This window comes from Rana temporaria, chromosome 5 (assembly GCF_905171775.1).
Source record: "Rana temporaria chromosome 5, aRanTem1.1, whole genome shotgun sequence".
Taxonomy (NCBI): domain Eukaryota; kingdom Metazoa; phylum Chordata; class Amphibia; order Anura; family Ranidae; genus Rana; species Rana temporaria.
In genome coordinates, this window is record NC_053493.1 from 222,804,354 (window position 1) to 222,817,113 (window position 12,760).

A 12,760-nucleotide genomic window follows, 5' to 3' on the forward strand; every position below is an offset into this window, starting at 1 on the left:
TGCGCCCCCCTGCCCCAGAGCACCCAACCCCCCCATGTTGAGGGCATGCGGCCTGGTACGGTTCAGGAGGGGGGGGGGGGCGCTCGCTCGTCCCCACTCCCATTCCTGGCCGGCTGGGTAGCGTGCTTTGGATACGGGTCTGGTATGGATTGTAGGGGGACCCCCTACGTCGATTTTTCGGCGTAGGGGGGGGTCTCCTTACAACCCATACCAGACCTAAGGGCCTGGTATGCTCCTGGGGGGGAACCCATGCCGGTTTTGATTTTACAAATTGCCGTGGAGTTCTCCCTCAGGAATGCATACCAAATGCCGTCGCTTGAATGTGCTTTTACATGGTGTTACTAACTTTCCACATTGTAAAACCAGCCCTAGTTTTGCGCAAGCAAATCAGGACTTACGCAGAAAACACAATGCTTAAAAGCTTTGTGGATCTGCTTAAGTCCTCATTTGCATACGCAAAGCGGCATTTCAATGAGAAATGCCCCCAGCGGCGGATGCGGTACTGCATCCTAAGATCTGACAGTGTAAGTGTCTTACACATGTCAGATCTTCTGCCTAACTTTGGAAAAAGCCTTTTGAGGATCGTTTCCAAAGTTAGGCACAGAGATACGCAGGCTGAACAGCAGTTCCGCCTGCGTATCTCTTTTGAGAATTTGGCCCAGTATTCATAACAACATATAGGATTTAGGACTGTGATTTGAATTTATTCATTACACTGTGATACAGCATAGTCTAAGGTGGGCGGTTTGACAACTTGGAAATCAAAGATCTGCTTTACTGTTACTCTCCCACCCCCAAACTTAGATAGCATTAAAAAAAACAAATTGAAAACTAAAGAGTTTACAAAAATAAGAAACATATTGAGTTAAGCCCTGGTTTCCAAAGCTTCTGAGAAGTGCTAAGAATGCCACCACCTCCTGAGAAAGCTGTGCCTGGTAATTCTAATAAAATGGGTTCTAGCCCATTTGTTCCAGATTTTTTATTTTTTTTTGCTAAATATTTGGTTTTAAACATTTTTTTTTAACATATTGTAGCTTTGGGGGTAGGGACTAATGGCACATACACACGATCCGAATATTGTACGAAAAATGTCGTCCGAGGAAGTATCGTCCGATAATCGGATCGTTAGTACAGGGCTTCCATGAGCCGATCATGACAGTTCATCCGATATTATTTTATCGGACATGCACAAAAATTTTCCTCCTACGATTTTCATCTGGACACTACAGTTGTCGTCTGAAAATACAACACAAATAGGGATGAGCTTCGAGTTCGAGTCGAACTCATGTTCGACTCGAACATTGCCTGTTCGCCTAACAACGAACAATTTGGGGTGTTCGCGGCAAATTCGAAAAGCCGCGGAACACCCTGTTAAAGTCTATGGGAGAAATCTAAAGTGCTAATTTTAAAGGCTAATATGCAAGTTATTGTCCTAAAAAGTGTTTGGGGACCTGGGTCCTGCACCCAGGTATCAATTCAAAAAAAGTTTTAAAAACTGCAGTTTTTTCGGGAGCAGTGAATTTAATAATGCTTAAAGTGAAACAATAAAAGTGAAATATTCCTTTAAATTTCATACCTGGGGGGGGTGTAAAGTAAGCATGTGAAATAGTGCATGTTTCCCGTACTTAGAACTGTCTCTGCACAAAGTGTCATTTCTGAAGGAAAAAAAGTCATTTAAAACCTGACTCGCGGCTATAATGAATTGTCGGCTCCCGGCAATTCAGAGAAAATTAATTCATAAAAAAAAGCGTGGGGTCCCCCCAAATTCAATTACCAGGCCCTTCAGGTCTGGTATGGATATTAACCCTTTCATGCCTATGCCTATGTATGACATTTGGTGTTTACAAGTTAAAATCCATATTTTTGGCTAGAAAATTACTTAGAACCCCCAAACATTATATATATATTTTTAGCAGAGAATCTAGAGAATAAAATGGCGATTGTTGCAATATTTTATGTCATACGGTATTTGTGCGGCGGTGTTTTAAAATTTACTTTCATGAATTTTAAAAAAATGAAAAAGTAAAATTAGCCCAATTTTTTTGCATAATGTGAAAGATGATGTTATGCCGAGTAAATAGATACCAAGCATGACACGCTTTATAATTGCACGCACTCGTGGAATGGCGACAAACTACGGTAACTAATAATCTCCATAGGCAACGCTTTAAACTTTTTTTTACGGTTACCAGGTTAGAGTTACAGAGTAGGCCTAGTGCTATAATTATTGCTCTCGCTCTTACGATCGCGGCGATACCTCACATGTGTTATTTGAACACCGTTTTCATATGCGGGCGCGACTTCCGTATGCGCTTTCTTTGCTGCGCAAGCTCGCGGGGAGGGGGGCGCTTTAAAAATATTTTTTTTGTTTTCTTATTTATTTATTTATTTTTTCTAATATTAAATTTTTTTTTTTTTTTTTTTACATTTTGATCACTTTTATTGCTGTCACAAGGAATGTAAACATCCCTTGTGACAGCAATAGGTGGTGACAGGTACTCTTTATGGAGGGATCGGGGGTCTAAAAGACCCCCGAGCCCTCCTTTGCACTTCAAAGTATTCAGATCGCCGAAAACGGCGATTCTGAATACTGTGTACTTTTTTAAATCCGGCGCCATTGGCATCTGAGAAACCCGGAAGTGACGTCATGACGCCGCTTCCGTGGTTTCAATGCGGACACTGAATCAAAGCCATTTACGGCTTTGTTTCAGAGCTCGCCGAGACGCTGGAGGCGCCGGATCATGGATCGGGTCTCCCGGTGGGACGGGAGGCCCGGTCAGAGCGGCGAGAGGCGGCGGGAGGGGGGATGTCCCCTCCCGCTCCTCCGGCATAACAACCGAGCGGCTTTTAGCCGCATCGGTTGTTATGTTTGGAAAGCCGATCGCCCGCTCTAAACAACGGTACCGGGATGATGCCTGCGGCTGCAGGCATCATCCCGGTATGACCCCTGAAAGCCGAGGACGCATATATGCGATCCGTCGGCGTGAAAGGGTTAAGGGGAAAGCCGTTAATTTAAAAAAAAATGACGTGGGGTTCCCCCCAAATATCCATTCCAGACCCTTCAGGTCTGGTGTGGATTTTAAGGGGAACTCCACCCCAATTTTTTTTTTAAAATGGCGTGGAGTTCTGTAGTGCCTTAGAAGACCTGTTACATATAATGCTTCTAAAACATTTGTTGCACATAACTCTGGCTTGCTAGATACTAAATTACTACTTGGGACTAACTGTTGTGTTACTGTCTGTTTGCTGTGGAACATCTTAAAGAAACAATTACTTCAATTCAAGCTGAGCTATAAATGCCTCTCTTAGACAACTATTAGTTGCTATTACAAATTCAATTTACTACGTGCTTGACATACATTCTTACTTGTTTATGGGCCCATGTCTTAAGTTGCTGAACATGTTCTCCTTATCTTTTCTATGCTAAGGGTTGAGGTATTTTAAACCTGCTCCCTTAGTGGCCTAATGCACTTCCTTATGTTAAAGTGATATGATGTAGAGAACCCCCAAACGTCTGTTTATAATTGGAGTGATGCCTGGGGTACAATACTGATAATCACTTGCATATAGAAGTGCATTGGAATTTTCTCATTGTAACCTTTTAAAACGATAGGTGTTGTTGTAATACGTCCACCCCTAGAAGCTCAACGCATTCCTTTATTTGAGAGAGAAAGATGATGTAGAGAACCCCTGATTGGAGTGATGCCTGGGGTCCAATACTGAATTCTCACATAACATAGAGGATTGCATTGAATTTCCTGCTTCCTGCAGTTGTGGTTCACTCCCGTTCACCAGTGCTGTTACACGGCAGCACACTCCAATGGATTTATATTCACAACATACTATTCTTGTATAATCTCCAGATCACCAGGCATTAGGACCATGGGTGTTTTAGTCCAAGGGTTAGGGATTGGTCTTCCAATCAAAATTTTAAAGGGTGACAATTTGGTAATTTTATTTTGTGTCATTCTAATTTCTGCAAGCACTGCAGGGAGGTAACTTTCCCACTTAACATATGTACCTCAAGTCGCTTTCCTCAATTTTTCCTTGATTGTTCTGTTCATTCTTTCTACAATCCCTGAACTCTGAGGATGATATGGGATGTGGAACTGCCCTTATTTGAGTCAATACTAAATGGGCATCCCCATCTTGGAATTATCTCTTTGCACAAAATCTTGGCTACTGTCTTGGCATCCTCCTTATTTGTTTCAAATGCTTCTGGTCACCTGCTGAACCTGTCCAATATTACCAATAAATACTTAATTTTACTCCTTTTCTTTTTGGCCATTTGAGTAAAATCAATCTGCAATTTCTGAAGTGGACCCTGTGGAGCGGTAAATGCTCATGTTTACCATGTTTTTGTCCTTGTGTGTTATTCCCAACACAAACCATACTTGGTCCTCTACCATTCATTTACATTTTTTTAATGCAAATATATGCAATGTTCGGTCCGCCCCCTATTTGTCATCATTGAGCAAACTTTGACCCTGAAACCTCACAGTCAGCAGACATATTCCAGCCAATCAGCAGCATACCCTCCCTCCCAGACCCTCCCACCTCCTGGACAGCATCCATTTTAGATTCATTCAGAAGCTGCAGTCTTAGTGAGAGGAGGGTAAGTGTAGCAGCTGCGGATTTAATGGGGAAATCGATAGCTAGGCCAGTGTATTCAGTGTCCACTCCAGTCCTGAAAGACTCATCTGATCTCTGCTGTAAGGACAGCGTCCTGACAGCACCCCAAAAAGCCATTTTTAGGGCTTGTAAATCAGTTATTTTTTTCCCTCTGTAATCTAATTGCAGTTGCCTGCCAGCGTGTGTGTCAGGCTCACAGCGTATACTGTGCCCACTTTCCCAGTGCCACCACTCATATATGGTGTCACAGTAGATTACATAAAAAAAAAAAAAAATTGACTGTGATTGAATAGCAGTCAGTTGCCAGTGCCAGCGTGTGTGTCAGGCTTACATCGTATACTGTGCCCACTTTCCCAGTGCCACCACTCATATCTGGTGTCACAGTAGATTACATTTAAAAACATAAAATACAAATTTGACTGTAATCGAATAGCAGTCAGTTGCCAGTGTCAGCGTGTGTGTCAGGCTCACAGCGTATACTGTGCCCACTTACCCAGTGCCACCACTCATATCTGGTGTCACAGTAGATTACATTTAAAAAAATAAATACAAATTTTGACTGTAATCGAATAGCAGTCAGTTGCCAGTGCCAGTGCCAGCGTGTGTGTCAGGCTCACAGCGTATACTGTGCCCACTTGCCCAGTGCCACCACTCATATCTGGTGTCACAGTAGATTACATTTAAAAAATAAATAAAAAAATTTACTGTAATCGAATAGCAGTTAGTTGCCAGTGCCAGTGTGTGTGTCAGGCTCACAGCGTATACTGTGCCCACTTGCCCAGTGCCACCACTCATATCTGGTGTCACAGTAGATTACATTTAAAAAAACATTTTTTTTTACTATAATCAAATAGCAGTCAGTTGCCAGTGCCAGCGTGTGTGTCAGGCTCACAGCGTATACTGTGCTCACTTGCCCAGTGCCACTACTCATATCTGGTGTCACAGTAGATTACATTTAAAAAAACATATATTTTTTTGACTGTAATCGAATAGCAGTCAGTTGCCAGTGCCAGTGCCAGCGTGTGTGTCAGGCTCACAGCGTATACTGTGCCCACTTGCCCAGTGCCACCACTCATATCTGGTGTCACAGTAGATTACATTTAAAAAAAACAACTATTTTGACTGTAATAGAATAGCAGTTAGTTGTCTGCAAGCGTGTGTGTCAGGCCTACAGCGTCTACTCTGCCAACTTCTGTCAGTGCACAGTGCCACTCATATCTGGTGTCACAGTAGCTTGCACGCATAGTACAACTAAACTAATCTAACAAAATGACAGGCAGAGGCAGGCCACCCCGCAGGGGCCGTCGTGGTCGTGGTGCTGTGATTCCTTTTGGCCCTAGAATAATGCCCAGTGTTCAGAGGCCACGTACCCTGAACTCAAAAAGTTCTGAGGACATAGTTGACTGGCTAACACAGGACACCCAATCTTCTACAGCTTCCGCTCGGAACCTTGACGCACCATCCTCCTCCAGCTCAGCTTCGAGCACCTCTCAAGTTACCACTCGCCCACTTGCAGCCACCACCAACACTAGCACCACAGCTGCTTCACTTGATCTGTCAGAGGAGTTATTTACACATCAGTTGGAAGAAATGAGTGATGCGCAACCATTATTGCCAGAGGATGTAGATAAAAGGGATATGTCTTAGTCAGGCAGCATTACACACATGGACGTACGGTGTGATGATGATGATGTTGTACCCACTGCTGCTTTCTTTGCTGAGTTGTCAGATACAATTGAAGCGGTTGATGATGACGATGTGTCAGTGGATGTCACATGGGTGCCCGCTCGAAGAGAAGAAGAACAGGAGGAAAATTCAGATAGGGAGACAGAGAGGAAGAGGAGACAAGTTGGAAGCAGGGGGAGGTTGTCGCAAGGAGCTAGTGGCACAGTAAGACAGCATGTATCGGCACCCAGGGTCAGCCAGACAGCACGCCAATCAACGCATGCTGTTGCCACCACCAGAATGCCGTCATTGCAAAGCTCAGCAGTGTGGCATTTTTTTTGTGTGTCTGCCTCTGAGAACAGCGATGCCATTTGCAACCTGTGCCAAAAGAAACTGAGTTGTGGGAAATCCAACTCCCACCTAGGTACAACTGCTTTGCAAAGGCACATGAGCGCACATCACAAATGCCTATGGGATCAACACATGATGACGAGTACAAGCAGCACACAAGCTCAAAGCCACCATCCTCCTCCTGGTCCAGCATCTTCAGCCATGTCAACCACTGCTGTCCTCCTTGCCCCCTCTCAACCATCCGCCACTCCGTCTCTCACCTTGAGCAGTTCCTGCTCATCTGTCCACAGTCAGGTGTCTGTCAAGGACATGTTTGAGCATAAGAAGCCAATGTCACAGAGTCACCCCCTTGCCCGGCGTCTGACAGCTGGCTTGTCGGAACTCTTAGCCCGCCAGCTTTTACCATATAAGCTGGTGGAGTCTGAGGCCTTCAAAAAATTTGGAGCTATTGGGACACTGCAGTGAAAGGTACCTGGCCGAAATTTATTTTCACAAAAGGCAATCCCCAACCTGTACTCTATTGTGCAAAAGGAAGTCATGGCATCCCTGGCACACAGTGTTGGGGCAAGGGTCCATCTGACCACTGATACCTGGTCTGCAAAGCACGGTCAGGGCAGGTATATCACCTTCACTGCACATTGGGTAAACCTGCTTACGGCTGCAAAGCATGTAATGTGTGGCTCTGCAGAGGAGTTGGTGGTGTCACCGCCACGACATGCAGGCAGGAATACTGCCACCTCCTCTACTCCTCCTACTCCATCCTCTTTGATAACCTCCTTGGCTGAGTCCTCTTCTGCTGCTGCATCTTGCTCCACATCAACTACACCCCCCCAGCTCCCCAGGGGCTATTCCACATGTCGGATACTGTACCCAATAAAAATGTTTTTTATTACTTACCTGTTTCCTTGTACACTGTATACCTATGTTATTAGTACCGTAATAGTCCAATAATGGCCCAAACCCCCCCCCCCCCTTTTGGCTCTTTGGTTCGGGGACCTCGGAGCCAAACTCTATTTATCTAGATTCTGGATGATGGTACGCCCCCTTAAATGGTTTTCTATTTTATACCTTCAGAGGTTACATATCAATTATTAGGTGGATAACACACCTGGGCCCCCGGGTGGTCTGTGACAGGCATTACAGGGGTTGGTTACGCCCCCACCCCTCTTGCCTCTCGCATTCCACCCACAATACTTCCCAGTACAATCACTAGGAAGTATCCTCTGATCATATTTTGTTTTACTTTAACCATACCCAGACTTTTCTAGGTATGACTTTGGCATCTGTCTTTGTTGCTTGCTATGCCAAATCTGGACATAAGTGGCTATGTCCCTCCGGTCCTTAGCCTGAGCTACCATCAGGCTGGACCGGATAATCTTTACTTGTCCAGATTCTATACTGAGCCCTCCCTATGCAACCACCATTGCGGGGACTGTCCCAGCATTATCCACTATCAGTGCATGTCACCTGTTCCACCAGGGTGCTGAGATCCCCCGGCCTACTATATCCGCAGTGGGATCCATGACTATACCTTTTCAGGCTATTTGTCTCGATCATACACATGCCTCTAGCACTGCTTAGATGCTGCCCTAAGTCCACCTTGATGCCCATTACCCATGGGACACTTTATTATAAGACCTTACAAACTTCATTATTTGTATTCTTCATAGTCAATCTCTATTTTTCTTTATCAGTCATCACATGAATTGTTATATATTTTATATCTGATGTATGTAGACTCCGCTGCTCGCCACTCCCACTCCCCACGGGTAGGCTTGGCTAGCCTTGGGCGCCCCCTCTGGTTGTCCAATGACCATCCCCGTCGGGACTTTAGCCCCGCCCCACGGGCGGTGTCTTCCACGGAGATGTGTCTCTCTCTGGACACCCGCCCCTACATCGCGGGATACCATTGCCTGGCGCATGCGCAGACCATCGCGCTGACGTCATGGACACGCCCACACCCAGTGACGCCCTCCATCAACGTCTGCTGACACCGCCAGCTGTGCGGCCAGGGGGTTTAAAGGCAGACATCTATCTGCCTGCCTGTTAATGGACGCCGGACCCCGGGTCTCCTGTGGCCTTACCTGGCTCACAGTAAGACCTTTACCTCTCCTTCAGTATACCTTGCCATCTATCCCCAGCCTTCCGACCTACCTCCCCAACCCATCTGTTCCCAGTCTTCCCACCCACCTTCCCAATTCCCACCCCCCCCAACCCATCTCCCTCCTCCCTCTTCCACTTCCCTTCCCTCCTCCCCCCTCCTCCTTTCCCCCTTTGTTTCCCCCATTCCCCCTACTTCCCTCTCCCTCTTTCCTTCCCTTCCCTCTTTCCTAACAACCCCCCCCCTTCCTCAATCATCACCAATTCACTTTAATTTGCTCTCCTTATCCAGGTGACACTGGATGGCGTCACCACCCTGACGCCACCACGGGACCCTATGTGGTCCCCCCCCCCTTTGGGAGTCCACTACCCTGGTCCCCCTCGTGGAGGTTATCTGTGGCCCGAGATATCCCAATCTGGGCTCTCGTTTCCGGGGCCCCCTACTTGCACTACACTTCCTTGCATTCAAGGTAAATCCTTTTCACAATTTTTACTTTCTTTTTTCAATTTGTCGCCCTTGTTCATTTCTCAATTTTGTTTTGTGGTTCACCTCACCCCCCACCCCCCTTTTTTACCTTCTTCCTCCTTCCCCCCCTCCCCCTGTCTCCTTTCTCCCCCCCCCCCTTGTTGCCAATTGTTTTCCATCATCACCCCTTATCACCCTTTTGATAACTTTCACATCACTCTTAATTTTTTCCTTATCACCGGTCCTACACCATGTATTGCACCCATAACATCTCCCCACGCACAATACCCCCCCCCCCCATTTGAAGCTGGGGCCGATCATACTAATTATTATTTTTCCTACCCTATCTATCTGCTAGAAGGTCCATTCGCCCATACACATACCCCCTGTCCGCCACTCGGGAACCTATGGTGGTTACTGTCCTCCCCGCTGGCCTGGTGAGGGAGGCTTTTAGGTGAGCAACGGAGTCTTTGTGTTCCCCCAACCCAATTTTTGCAATTGTTGTCTATGTATTACTGTTTGACCCCTGTCATTTTTTAATTTTAGACGCTCTTCTGATGAAGCGGCTGTAGCCGCAAAACTAGTTAAGGGGCCCGATATGACTTTCAAACCCATTATGCTTCTCCCCCCTGTGGGGACCACTATACTGGTGCCATGTTGGTCGTATATTGTTTGTTTTATTTTTTAACCGTGTTTTCCTCTTGTGTCTTCATTGATACTGTACCCAATAAAAATGTTTTTTAATACTTACCTGTTTCCTTGTACACTGTATACCTATGTTATTAGTACCGTAATAGTCCAATAATGGCCCAAACCCCCCCCCCCCCTTTTGGCTCTTTGGTTCGGGGACCTCGGAGCCAAACTCTATTTATGTCAGGTACGACAGTGTCACGCCGTCTTGGGGTTGACTTGCCTGAAAGCAGAGAGTCACACCGGACCAGCACTCCTGTCCGCCCTGAACGCACAGGTGGATCAGTGGCTGACTCCGCACCAACTGGAGATCTGCAAAGTGGTTTGTGACAACGGAAGCAATTTGATGGCGGCATTGAATTTGGGCAAGTTGACACATGTGCCGTGCATGGCACATGTGTTGAATCTGATTGTACAACGCTTTGTGCATAAGTACCCAGACTTACAGGACGTCCTCAAGCAGACCAGGAAGGTGTGTGGCCATTTCAGGCGTTCCTACACGGCCATGGCGCACTTTTCACATATCCAGCGGCAAACAACATGCCAGTGATGCGCTTGATTTGCGACAGCCCGACACGTTGGAATTCAACACTCCTAATGTTCGACCGCCTGCTCCAACAAGAAAAAGCCGTCAACAAGTATTTCTATGACCGGGGTGCTAGGACAGCCTCTGCGGAGCTGGGAATTTTTTTGCCACGTTACTGGACGCTCATGCGCAATGCCTGTAGGCTCATGCATCCTTTTGAGGAGGTGACAAACCTAGTCAGTCGCACTGAAGGCACCATCAGTGACATCATCCCATTTGTTTTCTTCCTGGAACGTGCCCTGCGAAGAGTGCTGGATCAGGCCGTAGATGAGCGGGAAGAGGAAGAGGAAGAGTTGTGATCATCATCACCACCAGAAACAGCCTTATCAGCATCGCTTGCTGGACCTGCAACAACGCTGGAAGAGGAGTGTGAGGAAGAGGAGTCAGAGGAGGAATGTGGCTTGGAGGAGGAGGAGGAGGAGGAAGACCAACCACAGCAGGCATCCCAGGGTGCTCATTGTCACCTATCTGGTACCGTGGTGTTGTATGTGGCTGGGGGGAAGAACAGACCTTCAGTGAGATCAGTGAGGAAGAGGAACGGGACATGAGTAGCTCGGCATCCAACCTTGTGTAAATGGGGTCTTTCATGCTGTCGTGCCTGTTGAGGAACCCTTTTATAAAAAGGCTGAAAGAGAACAACCTGTACTGGGTGGCCACGCTACAAGACCCCCGATATAAGCAGAAAGCGCCTGAAATGTTACCGAATTACCGGAAGTCGGAAAGGATGCAGCAGTTCCAAAATAAATTAAAAAAGTATGCTTTACACATCGTATAAGGGTGATGTCACAGCACCACGGGAATCTAACAGGGGAAGAGGTGAAAGTAATCCTTCTCCTACCACGACCACGCTGGCAAGGACAGGACACTTTACAGACGTGTTGTTGATGGAGGACATGCAGAGCTTTTTAAGTCCTATGCATCGCCACAGCCCTTCAGGGTCCACCCTGAGAGAACGACTCGACCCACAGGTAGCAGACTACCTCGCCTTAACTGCAGATATTGACACTCTGAGGAGCGATGAACCCCTTGACTACTGGGTGTGCAGGCTTGACCTGTGGCCTGAGCTATCCCAATTTGCGATAGAATTTCTGGCCTGCCTCGCTTCAAGTGTCCTTTCAGAAAGGACCTTCAGTGCAGCAGGAGGTATTGTCACTGAGAAGAGAAGTCACCTAGGTCAAAAAAGTCTAGATTACCTCACCTTTATTAAGATGAATGAGGCATGGATTCCAAAGGGACTGACAGTGGGCGATACATTTGACTAAAAAAGGCCTGATGGGAAGAGCTGCCTTGGGCTAAAAATGGTCCACACGCTGCTGTATTTTATTTCTGCATGCCTGGATGACTTGCGTGACTTATCCGCCACCAACTAGGGTTCAAGCTGCAATGTTTTAGTGCACTTTCTGCATGGAAAACATCAATTTGTCTGGCCGCTGCTACAGCAGCGGCTGCAACAATACCTAATTGTCCAGGCATGTGTACATGCCTAATTTTTCTGGCCTCTGGTGCTGCACTGTGGCTGCAAAAACAAAACAAAAAAAAGGCACATACATGTGTCAATTTCCCTTCGTGATCGTTACCTTGTTGTGGTGAAGGGGCTTGCGTATCACAATGAAGCGACCACCTCCATGAGTGTGTTGGCAATGTTGGCACACCCCAGATGATAAGGTCGTTGCTATATTGTGAACAGACAAAAAGCGATCGGCTGGATAATTTTGCATAGAAAAAACATTCATTTTCTTTGTGATCATCTAAGGTGATCATTAAAGCCTACTAGGCCAACAATGGGCCCACACTGCAGAATCATTGTTTTCTGGGTCACTTAGCTGTCACTGAACTACCTCAGCACGACCATAGGCTTTGACAGTTTGGTCTGTCAGAGTTTGATCTGTCACTGTGAAGCGGGCATAACCCTTACACTACCTGATCGATACAACATCATACCTGATGTTTTAAAGCATGTTATTCCAAACAATTTAGGAATGTTAGGTGATTTATGCCCTTTATGGATTAAAACCTGACTCTGCGTCAACTACGTAATTTTCCATGGGAGTTTTGCCATGGATCCCTCTCCGGCATGCCACAGTCCAGGTGTTAGTCCCCTTGAAACAACTTTTCCATCACTATTGTGGCCAGAAAGAGTCCCTGTGGGTTTTAAAATTTGCCTCCCTATTGAAGTCTATGACGGTTCGCCTGGTACGACCGTTCGCGAACATTTGCGGAGGTTCGCGACATCACTAAATGTTAACAATCTGACCTTCAAGAAGCTGACA